The 20260-nt window shown below is 35.7% G+C and overlaps 1 long non-coding RNA gene across 17 annotated transcripts in view; it reads right to left on the reverse strand.

Annotated features, from left to right (window-relative positions):
- Positions 1–20260, reverse strand: part of LOC147349192 (uncharacterized) — a 503453-nt gene that overhangs the window by 93825 nt on the left and 389368 nt on the right. For 2 of the 17 annotated variants that reach the window (XR_015149574.1, XR_015149569.1), the window contains one exon: positions 16031–17994. The exons of 12 other annotated variants lie outside the window; for them this stretch is intronic. This is a non-coding gene — a long non-coding RNA (uncharacterized LOC147349192). Of the gene's footprint in view, positions 1–13894; positions 14013–16030; positions 17995–20260 lie in introns of those variants that run through there. 3 more of the 17 variants (XR_015149573.1, XR_015149566.1, XR_015149572.1) reach the window with 2 other exon arrangements.

A 20260-nucleotide genomic window follows, 5' to 3' on the forward strand; every position in this document is an offset into this window, starting at 1 on the left:
ATAGTAAGAACACAAGTATTATGTAAAGGCAGTCAAAAATAAAGTAGCAGAATGACTTAAATTTGTGGAGAGTCAAAAAATATGGATATAATCAGGAATTTTTAATATGTATTAAAGCTATGATAATTTTAATCTAATGCTAAGTGATTTGAAGTTTATTCATTCAGATGCTTATGAGAAATTATACAAATTATTAAATGAATGTATGTATAGAAAAATTAATGTATATTATTAAGAAAAATAAAACATGATCATTCAGAAAAGGATACAACCTTTGCAGAATGCTACACTTCTAGGAAATGTATTTCTTCTCAAATGCCCTAGTTCCTCTCATCATTAGCACTATGAAAAAATGTTAACAATATATAGCATCTGTCCCCAATAGTGAAGTTCATAGAGGAAAACTGTTTTTATTCAGAAAATTACATTCTCACCCAAGAAATTGAAATATGTTAGGTCAAGTTCATATTTCTTTAAGGGTCCCTAAATAGCATATATAAAAAGTGAAGACAATATTTATTTCCATACCAATTTTCATATGAGTTCATAACTCTTACTGTCACTTGGTATGCTTGCCTTCATTTTTTTCCTTTTGGGAAACAATGAAAAAATTCTATTAAGACACCTACTAAACCATTTCATAGATCTGAATATAAATCTAGATTTCAGCAATAGGAGTATTACATAAACTATTCAAATAAAGAGTGTAAACTTGTAGTTTATTGGTGTTAAAAGTAATAAATCTGCTCTGTTATATAGGCTCACATGCTGAGCATAGCATTACTATTGGGGGGAAAGACAGTAATATATAATATTTAAAAAGTAGCTTCTTTTGCTGCTAAGTTTTTGCTATCTATACGCACACAGATAGTGTATTGGGTACCTGAATAAAAATTAAATAGAAAATAGAAAGTAGAAATCAATGTGTAGAACTGAAAGAAGTTTTTCTAAGTCTCAGTTTTCTCATCTTCATATTGTAGAGATCAGATTAGATCTTCTCTAAGAACATTCCTGCCTATTAATTAGTATGATATGTATTTTAGTGTATAGGAGAGATAGGTAGAAGGAGTCACTCAGTTTTGTCATACATAAAAAATAGTCCTATTTAAACTAGATTGATGCTTCATTGTTATTACAACTTTTCAATGGAAGAAAGAGAAGTTTGTCCCAAGTGGGAATATAGTTTCCTCTTGACTGTAAAAATTATGTAATTATGGTTGTACCTGAAACACAATCTTTCTTGTTGTTGAATCACAAAGGGACTATATAGGACAGTTGTCCATGCAGCTCTTCATTGTCAGATAAAAGAAAAGGATATTATGCTCAGAGAGCTGTGTACCTTCTACATTTATTTAGTATGCACTTGATGAAACCCACACCACTACTTGGACTTAGGAGAAATGTAAAATTAAAACGAGAAGAACTGTGGAAGGAAAATAACATTCTTAGGACCTCTAAAATTAATATGTGGTTAATGTCATTACTTTCCCTCTCCTTTCCCTCCTATCCATTTCTGCTTCTTTTCTAAAACACAGAAAAAACAAACAAGCATTATTTTCTTTCTCAAACAATAGCAAGATATCAACAGCTAAATTCCTTCCCACGAATTTAAGTTTCTGATTTGGTCTCCATGCAATCTACCTATAATGATCTATATCCCACTCCCAATCTAGCTCAGCCTCCTGAGATTGGCTTCCTCCTTTTAGATTCAAGGGCTTCCCTCAAAGCTCCGTTGGTAAAGAATCTGCCTGCAATGCAGGAGATCTGGGTTTGATCCCTGGTTGAGAAGATCCCCTGGAGAAGGGAAAGGCTACCCACTCCAGTATGCTGGCCTTGAGAATTCCATTGATGGTATAGTCCATGGGGTCACAGAGTCAGAAAAGACTGGGCGACTTTCACTTTTAGACTAAATTTAATCATCCTACAAACAAGATGCTCTAATTTCTTCAGTTGCAAATAGTTTGTCTCTTTTTCTTTTTACTTATTTTACAAATTATATTCATTTCCATTTTTTTTCTTATATCAGTGTATTCACATACATTTCCCTGTCCTACCAATTAGATATTAAGTACATTAAGGTTCTCACTGGTAATGTTTATATTTGTCTGCTTATCTCTAGAAATAGAGTTCAGTTCAGTTCAGTCCAGTCACTCAGTCATGTCCAACTCTTTGCAACCCCATGGACTGCAGCACACCAGGCCTCCCGTTCCATCACCAACTCCCGGAGTTTATTCAAACTCATGTCCATTGAGTCCATGATAATATCCAACCACCTCATTCTCTGTCATCCCTTTCTCCTCCCGCCTTCAGTCTTTCCCAGCATCAGGGTCTTTTCCAATGAGTCAGTTCTTCGCATCAAGTGGCCAAAGTATTGGAGTTTCAGCTTCAGTATCAGTCCTTCAAATGAATATTCAGGACTGATTTCCTTTAGGATGGACTTGTTGGATTTCCTTGCTGTCCAAGAGACTCTCAAGAGTCTTCTCCAACACCACAGTTCAAAAGTATCAATTCTGTGGCTCTCAGCTTTCTTTATAGCCCAGCTCCTGCATCCATGCATGACTACTGGAAAAACCATAGCCTTGACTAGATGGACCTTTGTTGGCAAAGTAATGTCTCTGCTTTTGAATATGCTGTCTAGGTTGGTCATAACTTTCCTTCCAAGGAGTAAGCGTCTTTTAATTTCATGGCTTCAGTCACCATCTGCAGTGATTTTGGAGCCCCCCAAAATAAAGTCTGTCACTGTTTCCATTGTTTCCCCATCTATTTGCCATGGAGTGATGGGACCAGATGCCATGATCTTAGTTTTCTGAATGTTGAGCTTGAAGCCAACTTTTTCACTCTCCTCTTTCACTTTCATCAAGAGGCTCTTTAGTTCTTCTTCACTTACTGCCATAAGGGTGGTGTCATCTGCATATCTAAGGAAACAGAGTTGGTACTCAGTAATAGATGTACTATTGAATGACTTAATCATCAAAGATGCTTATTGGGCTAAGTTGGAGGAAAAGCAGGGAGTACGAACTTTGTTCCTGAACGCTAACCATGTTTAAAAGAGCATCTGCTAAATTTTACGTATACTCTGACTCAATTTGTGATTAAATAAGAAAAAAAAGGCACATGCGTGTGTTCTGAGATTGTAATAAGCATATTCAAAACCCTGACTACAACAAAAGCACTCACTCAGTCTAGATGAAGCAGGACAGCTTCAGTAGGTTTCTTTATTGTAGCACTCATAAAATCCATAAAACTTGAGGATGAGTCAAGTAAGGATATTATGCTACAATGAAGTTTCCAAAGTTAGAGATTCATACTGTTTGTCAGAATGAAATTTTACCTTCTGGTCACATTCATACTGCTTATGCTTTTAAACTGTGTTTTAAGAGTCTCCCCTTGAGGTGGGGTAAAATAGCAGAGAAACTGTTAAGGTGTTGATCTATACAGGTTTGCCTGAAGTACTATTAAAATACAGGAAAGATATGTCTCAAATTAGGGAGTCCTGGGGAGAACTAATCCTGACACGAAAGAGAACCAAGCTTGATGGCTCTCATTTAACATACTCAATACAAAAGTAGAGGTAATTTGGAGCATAGAATCAGGACTCAATTGAATGTGGTCCAAATTTCTACACAAATGTCTGAAATCTTGAGGCAAAAGTGTAAATAAATCTTGAAATCACTGGTCTCTGAACTCTGAACTCTAAAAATTATCAAAGCACACTTGCAGGATGAATAACAGAGAGAAGTTATGAATCCTACTATAGAACTCTGTCCTCTTGACAGCACAAATGGCCAAAGCATCAGCAGTGGGCTTCCTGGAATAGGAGCAGGCACCAGAGAAAACACCGACCCATGCGAAAACTCCACTCCTTGGTCAGGAAATGGTAAAGCAGCAGCTTTATTCAGGGAGATTTAGAGATAGGTAAGAATTTTCTTTTCAAGATGGATACAGATAATAAAATAAAAGGCAACTTTACATAATAACGGCTCTATCCCAACCTTAACATCACCTACAAACACACACACATGCCTACTACAAAAATATAATCCTTCATCCTCACCCATGTAAGCAAAGGCAATGTGAGAAGCCTAGACTTCCACCATAGTGAGACTCTATGAGGTACACCCAACATGGAATGTCAGTAAAGACCAAAAAGGCAGCTAAGATTCTCCCTCCCACTGAATATAGAAGCACCCTCTCTACTGTGGTTTCAGTAGACTCCACTTAAGTAGCCTGGATTTCTACCATACTTGAAACAATGAAGTGCTCCTCCTTTTTTTCTGCTACAGTGATAACAGAAAATGCCTGAAGAATGACTTGGAACACTTCCTTAGCAACAATGAGGCTTCCCCTCCAATTTCGGTGGAGACCACTTGGGAAGTCAGAATTTACATCCCCATCCAGTAGTGAGGAGGATACACACTCCCTGCCCTTGCTGGCTAGTGGCAGCCCAATGGGGAACCTGATATTTTACCTCCATCTGGCAGGAGCAAGGTGGTGTCCTAACTGTTGCCAAAGTAGTATCAGGAAAAGCCAGCTAAAACAGAAGGTTTAATTAAGATCTAGCCTCACAATACTTAAAATGTCTAGTTTTAAATTAAAAAAAAAAAAACAAAAAAAAACTCTCAACATGCCAAGAACCAGGACTATCTCCAACAATGAAAATGGCAATAAATGGTAATACTAAAATAGCAGACATGTTAGAATTATCTGACAAAGATTTTAAAGCATGATACTAATGCTTGTATTAACTATTATGTACATAATATCATATATATTTTATATGCATTTGAAGCAAATGAAATATATAAAGCTTCAGCAAAGAAATATAAAGTTTTAAGCAAAGACATTAAAGACATAATTAAGAACCAAATGTACATTTTATAACTAAAAAACAGAATACCCAAATGAAAAGCTCAGTAGAAGGGGTCAATAGCAAAATGGAAACAATCAGGAAACTGGGAGATCAAAACAAATTACCCAATATGCATAAAGGAGAGAAAATAGACTCAAAAAATTAAGAGAGCCTCAGAGACATATGGGACTAGTTTTTAAAAGTCTAACATTTGTGTCATTAGAGTCCTGAAAGGAGAGGAGAGAGAAAGGGCAAGTCTGAACAAGTGCTTAAAGAAATAACAGCTGAAAACTTCCCCAAAATGACAATGAACATAAACTTTCAGTTTCAGAAAGCTGAACAAAGTCTAAACAGGATAAATTTGAAGAATCCCAATGTACAATATATGTTAGTCAAACTTTCAAAAGTTAAAGAAAAAGAAAAAAATTCTTTGAAGGAGCAAGAGAGAAATGAAACCTCAACTATAGGGAAAAAAAAAAAAACAATTTGAATGACAGCTCGGTTCTCATCAGAAACTGTGGAAACCAAAAAGAGATATCACAATATTTTTCAAATATTTCAAAAAGAACTTCAGCCCAGAATAATCTACCCAGTGGAATATCTTTTGGGAATTAAAGGGAACAAAGACATTCTTACACTAATGAGAAGTCATAAAATTTGTCACTTTTTTATAAAAGCATGTATAAAAGAGTAAACTTTTTTTTTTGACCCCAAAGGTATTTATTATTATTATTATTTTACTTTACAATGTTGTATTGGTTTTGCCATACATCAACATGAATCTGCCACATGTGTACACGTGTTCCCCACCCTGAACCCCCCTCCCACCTCCCTCCCCATCCCATCCCTCTGGGTCATCCCAGTGCACCAGCCCCAAGTTTCCTGTATCCTTCATCGAACCTGGACTGGCGATTCGTTTCTTATATGATATTATACGTGTTTCAATGCCAATAACTTTTTAGTTCTCTAAACCACCAAAGAAGGAATCTTGGAACATCAGGAACAAGAAAAATACACAACTGGCAAATTATGCATGAATAACCAGACTCTTTCTCGTGAATCCCCTCAATTATGTTTCACAGTTAAAACAGAAGTTAGAACACTGCCTGATGAGATTATACATGTATGCACAGAAATTATGTAAGAGGATTGCATTACAAATAGAAGAGGGCAAAGGAACTTAAAAAGAGGTAAAATTTCTGCACTAGACTTGAACTGGTAAGCGTCAACACCAGTATGCTGTACTAAGTTATACAAACACACACACAATATAGAGCCTGAATCAAATATTTTAAAACAAAATCTATACCAAAGGATACAGTAAGAAATCATTAGAAATAAATTAAAATAGAATTCTCAGAAATGTTTGCTCAAGTATTGTTGGATTTACTTTACTAATATTTAGTTGACACATTTATAGCCATACCCCATTTTATCATGTTTTGTTTTATTGTGTTTTGCAAATGTTGCACTTATTATCAATTGAAGGTTTGTGATAACCCTGAATTATCAGATGATGGTTAGCAGTTTTTTCAATAAAGTATGTTTAAATTAAGATATGTACCTTTTTCAAAGACATAATGCTAGTGTACATTTCATAGAATACAGTATGATGTAAACATAACTTACATATCTACTGGGGAACTAAATATTTCCTGTAGTTTCTATATTCATTTTATTGTGGTAGTCTAGAATCAAACTAAAAACATCTCCAAGGCATGAGTGTATATTCATTAGAGATATAAATCCTTATTTTTTTTCCTTTTATTTTATCCCTATCTGGCTTTAAGCAAGATAACACGAGCCTCATAAAATGAAACTGGAAGTGTTGTGCTGTGCTGTGCTTGGTTGCTTAGTTATGTCTGATTCTTTGCGGCCCCATGGAATGTAGCTCACCAGGCTCCACTGTCCATGGGGTTTCTCCAGGCAAGAATACTGGAGTGAGTTGCCATGCCCTCCTCCGGAGGATCTTCCCAGCCCAGGGATTGAATGAACCCAGGTCTCCCACATTGCATGTGGATTCTTACTGCCTGAGCCATCAGGGATTCCAAAGAATACTGGAGTGGGTAGCCTATCCCTTCACCAGGGGATCTTCCCCACCTGGGAATCGAACCAGGATCTCCTGCATTGCAGGTGGATTCTTTACCAGCTGAGCTACCAGGGAAGCCCATATTTATGTATTTAAAATAGTTTCAATCCCTGAATCAGCCTATATGTATTAAATAAGTTAATTCAATAATTGATAACTTTCCAAACCACAAAGTATCATGTCCAGATCAGTTCACTGGTGAATCCAGAAAAATTTAAAAGTGAAAATTACACCAGTTCTCTACAATCTCCTTAGAAGATAAAGCGCAGGGAATAGTTCTTGACTTACTATTACTCAGACAATATCCTAATACAAACCAGACAAAGTTATTACAAGATAGGATTACTTACCAATCTCTCTCATGAACACAGATGAATAATTAAAATGGACAGAATCAGGATTAAGCATCACTTTTAAAACAATAAATGCAAATAGCTTAAACCTGCATAGTGTTGGTTATATAATAAAAATAGAAGTGGTAATTTCATTCATGCTATTTCTTCTTCACATAATTCCTTTAAGTGTGCATGCTAGTTTATTTCAAATTACTTTTTCTGTGAATGTCTGATACATTCAAAATAATGCTTTCCTATTCAATCTAATCCTGAGATTTGAATCCTAGATGCTATATCTTCTCTTGATTTCACATCCCATCTAGTTTCTCAACAATAGGTAATTGGGCCATTTGGACATTGGTCAAAAAAGAACAATAACCTTTTCTTTGTTGAGAGTAGTACTAAAATTATCTAAATACATGATAGCATTATCTTGAACCTGAACGAAGATTGTAAGCTTGCTTAGCATGGAATGTCATTTTTCATTCAGTGTAGAATGAGAAATAGAAAATACTTATATGCAGATTTTTGTAAAAAGTAAAAAAATGGTATTTGTTTATAGGAGCTTCCCAGGAGGTTCAGTGGTAAAGAATCTGCCTGTGATGTAGGAGACACAAGTTGGATTCCTGGGTGGGGAAGATCCCCTGGAGAAGAAATGGCAACTCACTCTAATATTCTTGTCTGGGAAGTCCCATAGACAGAGGAGCCTGGTGGGCTATAGTCCATGAGGTCGAAAAAGAGTTGGACGTGAGTTACGGACTAAACATCAGAAACAGCAACAACTTCTAAGTTGCCTAAATATTTGATGCATGTCACAATTTCAGTCTTAGTCCCTTCCTAAGGCTTATCTGGGCTTCCCATGTGGCACTAATGGTAAAGAACCCACCTGCCAACACAGTAGAATAGGAGAGGTGGGTTTGATCCCTGCGTTAGGCTGATCCCCTAACGGAAGGCATGGCAATCCACTCCAGTATTCTTGCCTGGAGAATTCCATGGACACAGGAGCCTGGCAGGCTATGGTCCATAGGGTCACACAGAGTCGGCATGACTAAAATTATTTAGCACGTATTCAAGGCTTCTCTGCACCACCTGCCATTAAGTTTACAGAGAGGTAATTCATGTAGCTATGTATGTAAAAAATATTTGAAGTAACTATGTGCCAGTTTAAAACTGTGGTGATAAAACAGTAAACAAGAAAATGCCTCTGCCTTCATGGAGGCCTTCACCTAATGAAAAGACAAGTATTAGTCAAGCAAATTGATAAATAGTGATTTTAGGTATAGGAAGAAAAATCAAGATATGTTTAAGAAGCATTCAGGTAGTTGTAAGGGGATCATTTTGGATGGTCTTTGAGGATGTGATATTTGAGCAGAGACTTGAATACTGTAAAAAAGCAAGTCCTATAAAGACTGGAGGAAAGGATTAAGAAAGTAAACATTTTATATAAAGAGAAATGGAAAGGAAGATAAAGAATAAAAAAGTTGAAAGAAAACTAAGTACAGCAAAATATCATCCTAATGGACATTAACAAGAACGTATTAATATATTAACATTTAAAGTATGCATGAAATGACAAAAATGAAAATCAGAATAATAGGTTATATGTGTATTGGAAACAGAAATTAGATCTAGAAAAAAATATATGGTATACTACAATGTTAACTGCAGTCAGAACTCTGAATTCTCAGCTGCATCTTGGTTCTCCTCACATTTTCTGTATATTTGATAAAAGTCATTAAAAGTATTCTTGATGGGAATATGCTCAGTTTGTTAGGGAAGAGCCAGAAGGCCAGAGTGAATAAAGTGATCTGAGCAAGTGAATGAGTAGCCAAAAATGGGCAGAAAAAGTAAACAGAAATCAGCTAAAGGCAAAGCTTGTTCCACTGAGCTCAGAGTTGGGCTATTATTGTAACTGGAATGGGAAGACACTGTTTGGTTTTAAGCAACAAGAGATAAAATCTAAATTATGTTCTTACAACATTAAATAAACTGAGGGAAATGTTAGGAGTAGTCCTACTCAAATGGATGTTGGTCCATAAACTACTGTTACTTCTTTAGGATAAGCACAAGAATGAATAGTAAGCAGTTGAAAACTTGTATAAAATTGAGAGATCATGACTAGATAAAAATGTATGATTTTTTAAGCTAATTCACTTTCACCATCCTTTTTTAAAGTGAGATACTATGATAAATGGAAAACAATCTGGTCATTCACCACAAAGCTCTTGAGAAGCACTTCCATAGTACAAGTGCAGAAGCATAGAAATCAGTTTTACTGCAGGAGACCAGAGGGTAGGTATATTTTGAAAATTGAGCCAGCAGAAAGAATTGGTCAAGTGGTGTGACGAAAAAGAGAAATCCTGGATAGGCTTTATATCTTCACAATAACTCTGTTTTTAGTATAAAGTAGGTTTCTCCTACAAGAGCTGGAAAAGTTGTGACTAATGCAGCTCCTATTTTAAGGATAATAATACAGAAACTTAGAGTAGGCGACTCACTTCCAAGAATAACACAAATACATGTAGTAGTGCTATGACTTAGACCCAGGTCTATTAAAGAAAACACACACACACACACACTTTCTGCTATGTATTATTTTCATCACTTTGTTTAAATATTTTAAGAAAATAATATGATTTCCCCTTTAGATCTAATGTTATGTTGAATGATATTTGTCCCCTAACACTGAACTTTCCAGGAAAAAATGCTAAAGCAGGATATATAATTTAATGTACAATTAAGTTGTTTCACTATTTTATATAGGAATTTTGTCTTCCTATTCATAATTTATGTTGGTCTATAATTATCTTTTCCTAATCAGTGTTTATCAGCTATAAGTATCCAAGTCACTCATGAAAGAGATTGGAAATTTTCTATCTTTTTCTAGAATCTGGAGTAAGTGTAATTGATTTGGAAATATGTGATTTTTGAAATGTTGTATTATCTTGATGTATTATCTTGACTTAGTAGTTTTTTGTATTTTTCTTTTAGGAATAGTTCTTTGATTTAAAAAAATTTTTTTCTTTGGAACTTAGTTTGTTCAAATGGTCTGCTGCTGCTAAGTCGCTTCAGTCATGTCTGACTCTGTGAGACCCCATAGACGGCAGCCCACCAGGCTCCCCCATCCCTAGGGTTCTCCAGGCAAGAACACTGGAGTGGGTTGCCATTTCCTTCTCCAATGCATGAAAGTGAAAAGGGAAAGTGAAGTCGCTCAGTCGTGTCCAACTCAAATGGTCTATCTCTACTCAAAACAGCCTTACTACAGAGTTCACAAATTTAATCAACTGCATAGAATATTTTTAAAAATCTGAAGAAATGCCACTTATCAGAAATGAGAAAAAGTAACATTAAATAATGATGTGGCTTATATGTGGAATCTAAAAAAAAAGCATACAAATAAACCTATACACAAAAGAGAAATAGACCCATAGACATAGAAAACAAACTTATGGTTACCAAAGGGGAAAGGGTGGAGGATAATTAGGAGTTTGGGATTAACATGTATACACTACTATACAAAACATGGATAAAAATAAGGACCTACTGTGCTGTGTAACTGAAATTAACACAGTATTGTAGCTCAACTATACTTCAATTAAAAAAATTAAAATTAAAAAAATCCTAATCATAACTTCAACAAAACTGTAAGGAACTAACAAATAATGCATTAAATCACAAAACAGTGTTAAGGGCATGAAACTTAATAAGTAGTGAGTAATAGTTGGTCAATACTTTTTTCATTAAAATTTTTCCCAAATTATCTATAATATAAATTTAATTTTATTATATACCCAATAGACTTGTCATGGTGTAAGAAAATTGATTATAATTAATTTAAATAAAAAATGAAGACAAATATTTAAAAATATAAATGAAGATAAATTCAGAAATTAACATGAATGAAATAGGTATATTCAGTTCAGTTCAGTCGCTCAGTCGAGTCCGACTCTTTGCAACCCCATGAATCGTAGCACTCCAGGCCTCCCTGTCCATCACCACTCCCGGAGTTCACTCAGACTCACATCCATCGAGTCAGTGATGCCATCCAGCTATCTCATCCTCTGTCATCCCCTTCTCCTCCTGCCCCCAATCCCTCTCAGCATCAGAGTCTTTTCCAATGAGTCAACTCTTCACATGAGGTGGCCAAAGTACTGGAGTTTCAGCTTTAGCATCATTCCTTCCAAAGAAATCCTAGGGCTGATCTCCTTCAGAATGGACTGGTTGGATCTCCTTGCAGTCCAAGGGACTCTCAAGAGTCTTCTCCAACACCACAGTTCAAAAGCATCAATTCTTTGGCACTCAGCCTTCTTCACAGTCCAACTCTCACATCCATACATGACCACAGGAAAAACCATAGCCCTGACTAGACGGACCTTTGTTGGCAAAGTAATGTCTCTGCTTTTGAATATGCTATCTAGCTTGGTCATAACTTTCCTTCCAAGGAGTAAGCGTCTTTTAATTTCATGGCTACAGTCACCATCTGCAGTGATTTTGGAGCCCAAAAAATAAAGTCTGACACTGTTTCCACTGTTTCCCCATCTATTTCCCATGAAGTGATAGGACCAGATGCCATGATCTTCTTTTTCTGAATGTTAAGCTTTAAGCCAACTTTTTCACTCTCCTCTTTCACTTTCATCAAGAGGCTTTTGAGTTCCTCTTCACTTTCTGCCATAAGGGTGGTGTCATCTGCATATCTGAGGTTATTGATATTTCTCCTGGCAACCTTGATTCCAGCTTGTGTTTCTTCCAGTCCAGCGTTTCTCATGATAAAATAGGCATATTATAAAATTTTTTCTAGACATCAGTGAGAAAATAAACTATCCAATCAATAATATTGAGAAGTTGTCTTGATAAATAAAAAATACTGAATTCTCACAATATTTATCAAGTAAATTCCAAATGATTTAAGGACTATTTAAAAAAAAATTAAGAAACACCTATAAAATTATTTAAAGCAATCAAATTCATTTGTGACGTCAACTAAAAAACTCCTTATGCAGAACGCAGAAAATCATAAATAAAAGAAAATATCGATAAATTTGGTAAACATTACACATCTTTACCTGAAGAAATAAAATTTTACATTTAAAGACAAGGAAAGATATTTGCAATACATTCTAAAAATAATACATATATTAAATGTCTCTATAAATCAATAAAACAAAAAGACATTCAATGGAAAAAGAAGGTAAGAATCTAGGCAATCAGAATAATCATAAACTTGAATAGTAAATAAGCACACAAAAGATATTAGTATTTAAATATATGCTGCTGAAAATAAAAATGAAATACAATTTTATACATAACAAGGATGCAAGAGGAAGGAAAAATTGATAATCTCAAATTTTAGTGAGGATGAAGCACGGATCGTCATGTTCATATGAGAATATTAAATTTCATTTCTCTTTGTGAAGACATTTGACAATAATTAGTGAACTTAAAAATTTTATATGCTATCACTTAGCATTTAATCAAAAAGATATCATGACCCAGATAACCACGATGGTGGGATCACTCACATAGAGCCAGATATCCTGGAATGCGAAGTCTATTGGGCCTTGGAAAGCATCACTACAAAAAAGCTAGTGGAGGTGATAGAATTCCAGTTGAGCTATTTCAAAGCCTAAAAGATGATTCTGTGGAAGTGCTGCACTCAATATGCCAGCAAATTTGGAAAACTCAGCAGTGGCCACAGGACTGGAAAAGATCAGTTTTCATCCCAATTTCAAAGAAAGGCAATGCCAAAGAATGTTCAAACTACTGCCCAATTGCACACATCTCACATGCTACCAAAGTAATGATCAAAATTCTCCAACAGTACGTGAACCATGAACTTCCAGATGCTCAGGCTGGATTTAGAAAAGGCAGAAGAACCAGAGATCAAATTGCCAACATCCACTGGATCATCAAAAAAGAAGTTCCAGAAAAACATCTACTTCTGCATTATTGACTACATAAAGGTCTTTGTGTAGATCACAACAAACTGTGGAAAATTCTTCAAGAGATGGGAATACCAGACCACCTTACCTGCCTCCTGAGAATTCCGTATGCAGGTCAAGAAGCAACAGTTACAACCAGAAATGGAACAACACTGGTTCCAAATTGGGAAAGGAGAACTTCAAGGCTGTATACTGTCACCTGCTTATTTAATTTATATTCAGAGTCAGTCCAGTTCAGTTCAGTTGCTCAGTTATATCCAACTCTTTGTGACCCCATGGACTGCAGCACGTCAGGCCTCCCTGTCCAACAACTCCAGGAGTTCACTCAAACTCATGTCCATTGACTCAGTGTTGCCATCTAACCATCTCATCCTCTGTCTTCCCCTTCTCTTCTCACCTTCAATCTTTCCCAGCATCAGGGTCTTTTCAAATGAGTCAGTTCTTCACATAAGGTGGCCAAAGTATTGGAGTTTCAGCTTCAACATCAGTCCTTCCAGTGAATATTCAGGACTGATTTTCTTTACATATTATTTACCTGGGATGTTATTTACCTCGGCCAAACTATGGTGGAGGTAATGAAGATAATGGTGACCTCATTCAAAATGCCCCAGGCATGCACTGCTGCAATCAGTGCCCACGACCCTGCAGCAGGCTTCCCCCAACCCATGCTTCTGCCAGATTCTCCTGGACACTTACGGGCAAGTCTGGGTCAGTCTCTTGTGGGGTCACTGCTCCTTTCTCCTGGATCCTGGTGTGCACAAGATACACCATGGGAAATGCTGGGCTGGGTGGAGCACAAGCTGGAATCAAGATTGTCAGGAGAAATTTCAACAACCTCAGATATGCAGATGACACCACCCTTATGACAAAAAGTGACGAAGAGCTGAAGAGCTTCTTGAGGAAAGTGAAAGAGGAGAGTGAAAAAAACTGGCTTAAAACTCAACTTTCAGAAAACTGAGATCATGCCATCTGGTCCCATCCCTTCCTGGCAAATAGATGGGGAAACAATAGAAACAGTGACAGAATTTATTTTCTTGGGCTCCAAAATCACTGCAGATGGTGATTGCAGCCATGAAATTAAAAGATGCTTGCTCCTTGGAAGGAAAGCTATGACTAACCTAGACAGCATATTGAAAAGCAGAGACATTACTTAGCTGACAAAGGTCTGTTTAGTCAAAGCTATAGTTTTTCCAGTAGTCATGTATGGATATGAGAGTTGGACCATAAAGAAAGGTGAGTGCCAAAGAACTGATGCTTTTGAACTGTGGTGTTGGAGAAGACTCTTAGAAGTCTCTTGGACTGCGAGGAGATCCAACTAGTCATTCCTAAAGGAAATCAGTTCTGAATCTTCATTGGAAGGACTGATGCTAAAGCTGGAACACCAATATTTTGGCCACCTGATGCAAAGAACTGACTCCTTGGAAATACCTTCATGCTGGGAAAGATTGAAAGCAGGTAGAGAAGGGGCCAACAGAGTATGAGATGGTTGGATAGCACCACCGACTAGATGGACATGAGTTTGAGCAAGTTCTGGGAGCTGGTAATGGACAGGGAAGCCTGGTGGTGGTGCAGTGCGTTGAGTCACAAAGAGATGGATATGACTGAGCGACTGAACTGAACTGAGGATTTCAACATTTAGATGTATGAGCCAGAGTGAGTATGTGTAACAGAAGTGATGTTCATTGCTTACAGAAAATTTCAAAATGTGACAAGTGAAATATCCATCAACAGTTGATGGATGATTATGTTGTTTAGTCTATATATATATTAATGTATAGAGATTATAAATTATCTTGAGTGAACAATAGGAGAAAGAGAAGATTACATTTGCTTATATGTCAAAGAACATAAAAGCAGTGCATTATTACATAGTAAATAATAAAACTTACAAATATAAAATAATGAAATAGAAGGGTACCTGTCAAATATATACAATTGACCTTTGAATGACACAGGGGTTTTGGGCACCAACCTTCTGCCCAGTGGAAAATCTGCATATAACTTAACAATAGGCCTTCTGAATTCTGTAGTTCCTCCATATATTTCCTCAGTATACTTGGTTCCACATGCACAGATTCAAACTACTGTGAATTGTTTATCACTGCAGTATTTACTATCAAAAAAAAATTTAAAAATTCAAAAGTGGACCACCACATCTCAAACCTGTGTTAAATGTCAACCATACTTGGTTACCTCTTTTAAGAGGAAAGAGTCAGAATTGGAGGGGAAGAAATATCGATTTCATTTTCAGTACACTATTTGTAAGCTTTATATATATAATATAATATAATGCATTGTTGTTGTCCAGTCCTGTGCCTCTCTTTGTGACCCCATGGAGTATAGCCCATGAGGCCCCTCTGTCCATATGCTCCCCCAGGCAACAATACTGGAATGGGTTGCCATTTCCTTCTTGAGGAGATCATCCCAACCCAGGGATCAAACCCACATCTTCTGCACTGCAGGTGGTGAGCTTGCAGGGAAGCAACTGAGCCACCAGGGAAGCCAAAACTAATATATTGAATACTTTAAAATTATTTAATAGAACCTTTTAAAATAAAAGAAAAAAAAATGACACGTATGTAGTACACAAAGCATGCATTGGATCTCAATCAAAGGGTAGAAAGTAGCAATTATGTAAGATGAGTAAGTCTAGAGATCTAATGAATGGCATTAAAATTACATTGCATGCTTAAAAAGTATTTTATATGTAGAGCTATCCATAACAAAAAAGAGTAGAAAAGTAATAAAATTGCCAAAAAAGAAAATAGACAAATTACACCCAGAAAAAAATTGAACAAAGGGACAAAACTCTTCCCCATTTGTTTAGTGTTGGCTGTTTATTTTTATGATGAAAGCATTAGTATCATAAAAGTGGAAAACATCTTATTCAGTGCAAAATATTTTATTTTAAGATTTCCCACTGTGAAATCACCTCATCTGGGTCAGATGCGTCTTATCAATCTTATTCCCACTCAACATGAAATGGCAGGGTGCAGTACATTCAAACAGAAAAGCCCATCCTTTATTCTTCCTCTCCACCTTCCTCTGGTCCTAATTCATTCCTGACACTGGAGTGAAACTCACATTCAGGAGCCCTCACGCCAGCTAGGTTTCTCATGCTGCCTTTGTACATTCTGAAGTTGAATTTAATTCATACCAGCTTGCGTCATTACCCTGGTCTTTCTAAAATAGCTGAATCTATCGATGCCCAAACCTCATTTATGAGAGGATATAAAATTTCTACCTGTTTGTGGTGAAATACTGTTATTAATTGAATAAATATTAACACACAAGCACATATTTTGAAGCAGAAGAGCTTCACATTTTTTTCCACTGAATAATTTCATTATTTTAATACAATTTAATATCTTAGGTGAATAAATATTTTTAAAAGCTTAAGACAGGTTCTGTAATTATGCATAGCCACCTGCTCTGAGTCATATATTTAGTTTAGAATGTTAAGCCTACAGATTTACAGTTTTTCCATTTGGGCTCTGAATTCTGGCCTGAATCTGTCACATAATTTCTAAGTAGCTTTATACACAGAACAGCCTGAACCACAGTCCAAATCGCTAAAAGCAAGTCACCACTTGTGATGGAGGCTAATGTCTCCGAGTCAGAGGGCTGTTATCTGCTATTTATATCAAAGCTTGTAGAGCAGCTGAGTCAGTATAACAGTGCACTAAAAGTGAAGTGGGTAAATATATTTTATTTGTTAGTTAATGGTGTTCATATGTATAAATTTACTTTCAACAATTTATTGGGGTGTAGCTATTCCATTTCCCTAGCAGAATACAGAAATGATGCTTGACACAACTGTGAACGGAGAAATCAATTACAGCTTTACTATTCTGTCTTTAGCCACTAATAAATCCTGATATTTATTTATTTTAAAAATAAGTTATTAACTAGGAAATATATTTTCAAGCATCATATATACAGAAAATATGAGAGTAGAAATGTGGATGATAAACACGTGACTACTTCTAACCTCTGGTTTTACATGGAAATATAAATGTTATTTATAATGGCAAATAAACCCTTAAATTGCTTTAATTAAAAGTTTCTTTCCTTTGCAGCATTTTACCAAAATCATTGTAGATGAACATCAAGAACACATCACCAGTTTTAACATGCTGAAGGATGATGCTAATATTTCAATTTTATCTTAAATGCTATTTCAATGAAAAGGTATTTTTCACTAAATATATAAGCAAGATGAAGTGAGTTGATTTCTTTTTTAGCAATGTGACAGAAAATCATAAAAATATTTGTGATATCAATTCTCATGTAAGCTGGGCCTCCCATTTTTGGTCAAAGATACTCAATCTGATCTCAAAAGCAGCAATAACAAGTCAGTTTCTAATTTCATACCACAAAGACAACCATAATCCTTCATTTTAATGCAATCTGTGTTAAATCTTAATGCCATGTGTAACTTTTTCGATGGAGAAGGCAATGGCAACCCACTCCAGTACTCTTGCCTGGAAACTCCCATGGACGGAGAAGCCTGGTAGGCTGCAGTCCATGGGGTCGCGAAGAGTCAGACACGACTGAAGTGAGTTAGTAGCAGCAGCAGCAGCAGCAGCAACTTTTTCGAGGGTAGAAATGTCACTGCTATTTGTTCTCATTCAGCTCCCATCTGCAATGCAGCATTAACCGTGAGTGATGCTGATATGTGGTGTCCAGGATATTGTAGTTAGATGTAGCCCTGTGGCAAAGAGGTAATCATATTGATTTTTCACTACTGCAGCAAACACTCTTGTGTCCCACTGCTAAGCTCTGGAAAAAAATAAATAAAACCACAATGATCAGATCTGCTGTTGAAGCAGATTTCAAGTGCTTCCAAATCGTCTTCTGCAAGGTCATTTCGGGCAGTATCACCCTCATAAGTGGGATGCACTGGATAGCATTTGCAGCTCTCCAAGCTTTCCACTGACCAGTTATTTAGAGCTGTTTTCTTCCTGACTATTCTTATAGGTGTCAACACAAAATGTTAAGGAACAACTTGTTTTATAAATGAAGATATAAGCAATATGTGTACCACTCTGAGTACCAGGGAAATAGAATTAATAAACCCATGTCGTGCTTTAGTTTTCATAGAATAACTAACAAAGGATTTTTACAAAATGAATGAAATATAATTTTAAAGGATGGAAAGAATTTTAAAAATGTGTTTCAAGAAAGGCTTAAGTGTCAGTGAATTTGTTTTTTATTTGTTGATTCTAAGTGTTTTATTTTGTGTTGATTTCTGTTGTATTAGTATTGATACTGTTCAGAATACAGTAGATAAAATGATCTGATTTCCCTCTGACTGGGATTTATAAAGTATTTTTGCAGTTATTTCATTTTTCCTTTTAGTATAGCTATCCTGAGAAAAATAGTTTTTATATATAATATTAGTCTTTGTTTAGGCTATAAGTAGTGATATAAACTTACTAGCTTATTTGTTATAAAACTATTTTAAAGACTTTGAAGTTATCTTCATTCATTCTTCGTTCAATCATTCTCTTGTTCAAAATGTACACGCTGAGCTCATAGGATTCTTTCTGCCCTCAAGTAGTGTCATGTGTGGGAGGAAGCATTGACACATAAAGAAATTAGTGCAATATCAAGTCAGCTTCAGAATAGTGATATGTCATGATGATAAAAGACCCTGTTGCTTTCTGCTTAACATCACTAATGGTGTTATGCTGTATGCAAAGTCCATTTTTTTCTATTAGGTTCTCATAGGTCTACGTGATCTGGATTCTCTCTTGTTCTCATTATAGACTTTTGTCTCTTCCTATCCAGCCTCTTTCTTTTCCTCCTTCTCTTTCTCCTTCTTCTTCTGCTTCAATCAGTAAATCTTTGATTTCTCTGTGATGTGTATCACATGACTCTTTACCTAGATGGATGGTCTCATCTATGAATCTTCCTACAGGTTAGAAATCATCTCAAATATTACCTCCTGAAGAGATTATCTTAAGTATAATCTCCCATTCTCCATTCCTTATCATTTTACTCTTTTGATTTCTTCCATAACAGTTAATATCCTAAGAGAAGATTCTCTCCCCTTCCCCCCCATCAAATATTATCTGTTCCTCCAATGAAGTGTACTCTATCTAGAATGATCACAATTACAGTGATTGGCCTAGGGTAGATAATCAATAAATATTTGTCAAATAAATGAATAGACAGTATTTAAAAATAATGTTGTGTCTTCCTAGTGCCAATTTGAAGTTTCTAATTATAGGTACTCATATGTTTAGCAAATTATTGAACCCTATTTTCATAATACACATGAAAGATAAGCCAACTTCAGGTAAAAGGTAAACAGACATGATGAGAAGATGAAATAGCATATATAGTAATATAGAGTCATGAATGATTTATGTAACTTGAAGCTAAATGTAACTTTATATAACTAGGACAAATAGTAAAATTTCAGGGTAAAAATGTACTAGATAATAAATTATTATGGTAAAGAGAGAACATGAATGTGAAAGTTCTAATATGCAATGAAAGAAAATTTGGATTGTGTCTATTAAATGATAAGGATTCACAAAAAAGTAAAAAGCAGGTAAGAGTGATCAAAATTGCTATTTGTATGATTCTTGAATTTTTTTTTAATAAGAGGATGGAAATATCATTCTACTGGCAGTACAGAGGGGGTTGAGACTAGAGGAAGTGAAGTCAAATAGAAATCTACATGATAATTAAAGAAAAAGATGGGGAAGTTCTGAACTAAAGCATTGTCGGAGAGGAAGACTTGGATTTAGGAGGTACTTCTGAAATAACATACGGAGAGACTATTGTGAAATGACAGAGGGAGAAATGAGTAAAAGATGAAGTCAAATTTGGCTAAATTACCAGGTATGTTAGCCATGAAAAGAAAATTTTAGAAAATTAAGGGTTATGAGCTTGATCTTGACAATTTTGAATTTGAGTATCTATTGTCATCTCAAAATGAAGATGTTTAGATAACCAGTAGGTTCTGGACATATTAGTAAGTAGATTTCATTTGAAAAGCAACAGAGTGCTCTGATTCGATAAGTATTTTTTTTGT

The sequence above is a fragment of the Bos grunniens genome, chromosome 21 (genome assembly GCF_055505025.1).
Source record: "Bos grunniens cultivar Pamir isolate PY7600 chromosome 21, Bosgru_T2T1.0, whole genome shotgun sequence".
Classification (NCBI taxonomy): Eukaryota; Metazoa; Chordata; class Mammalia; order Artiodactyla; family Bovidae; genus Bos; species Bos grunniens.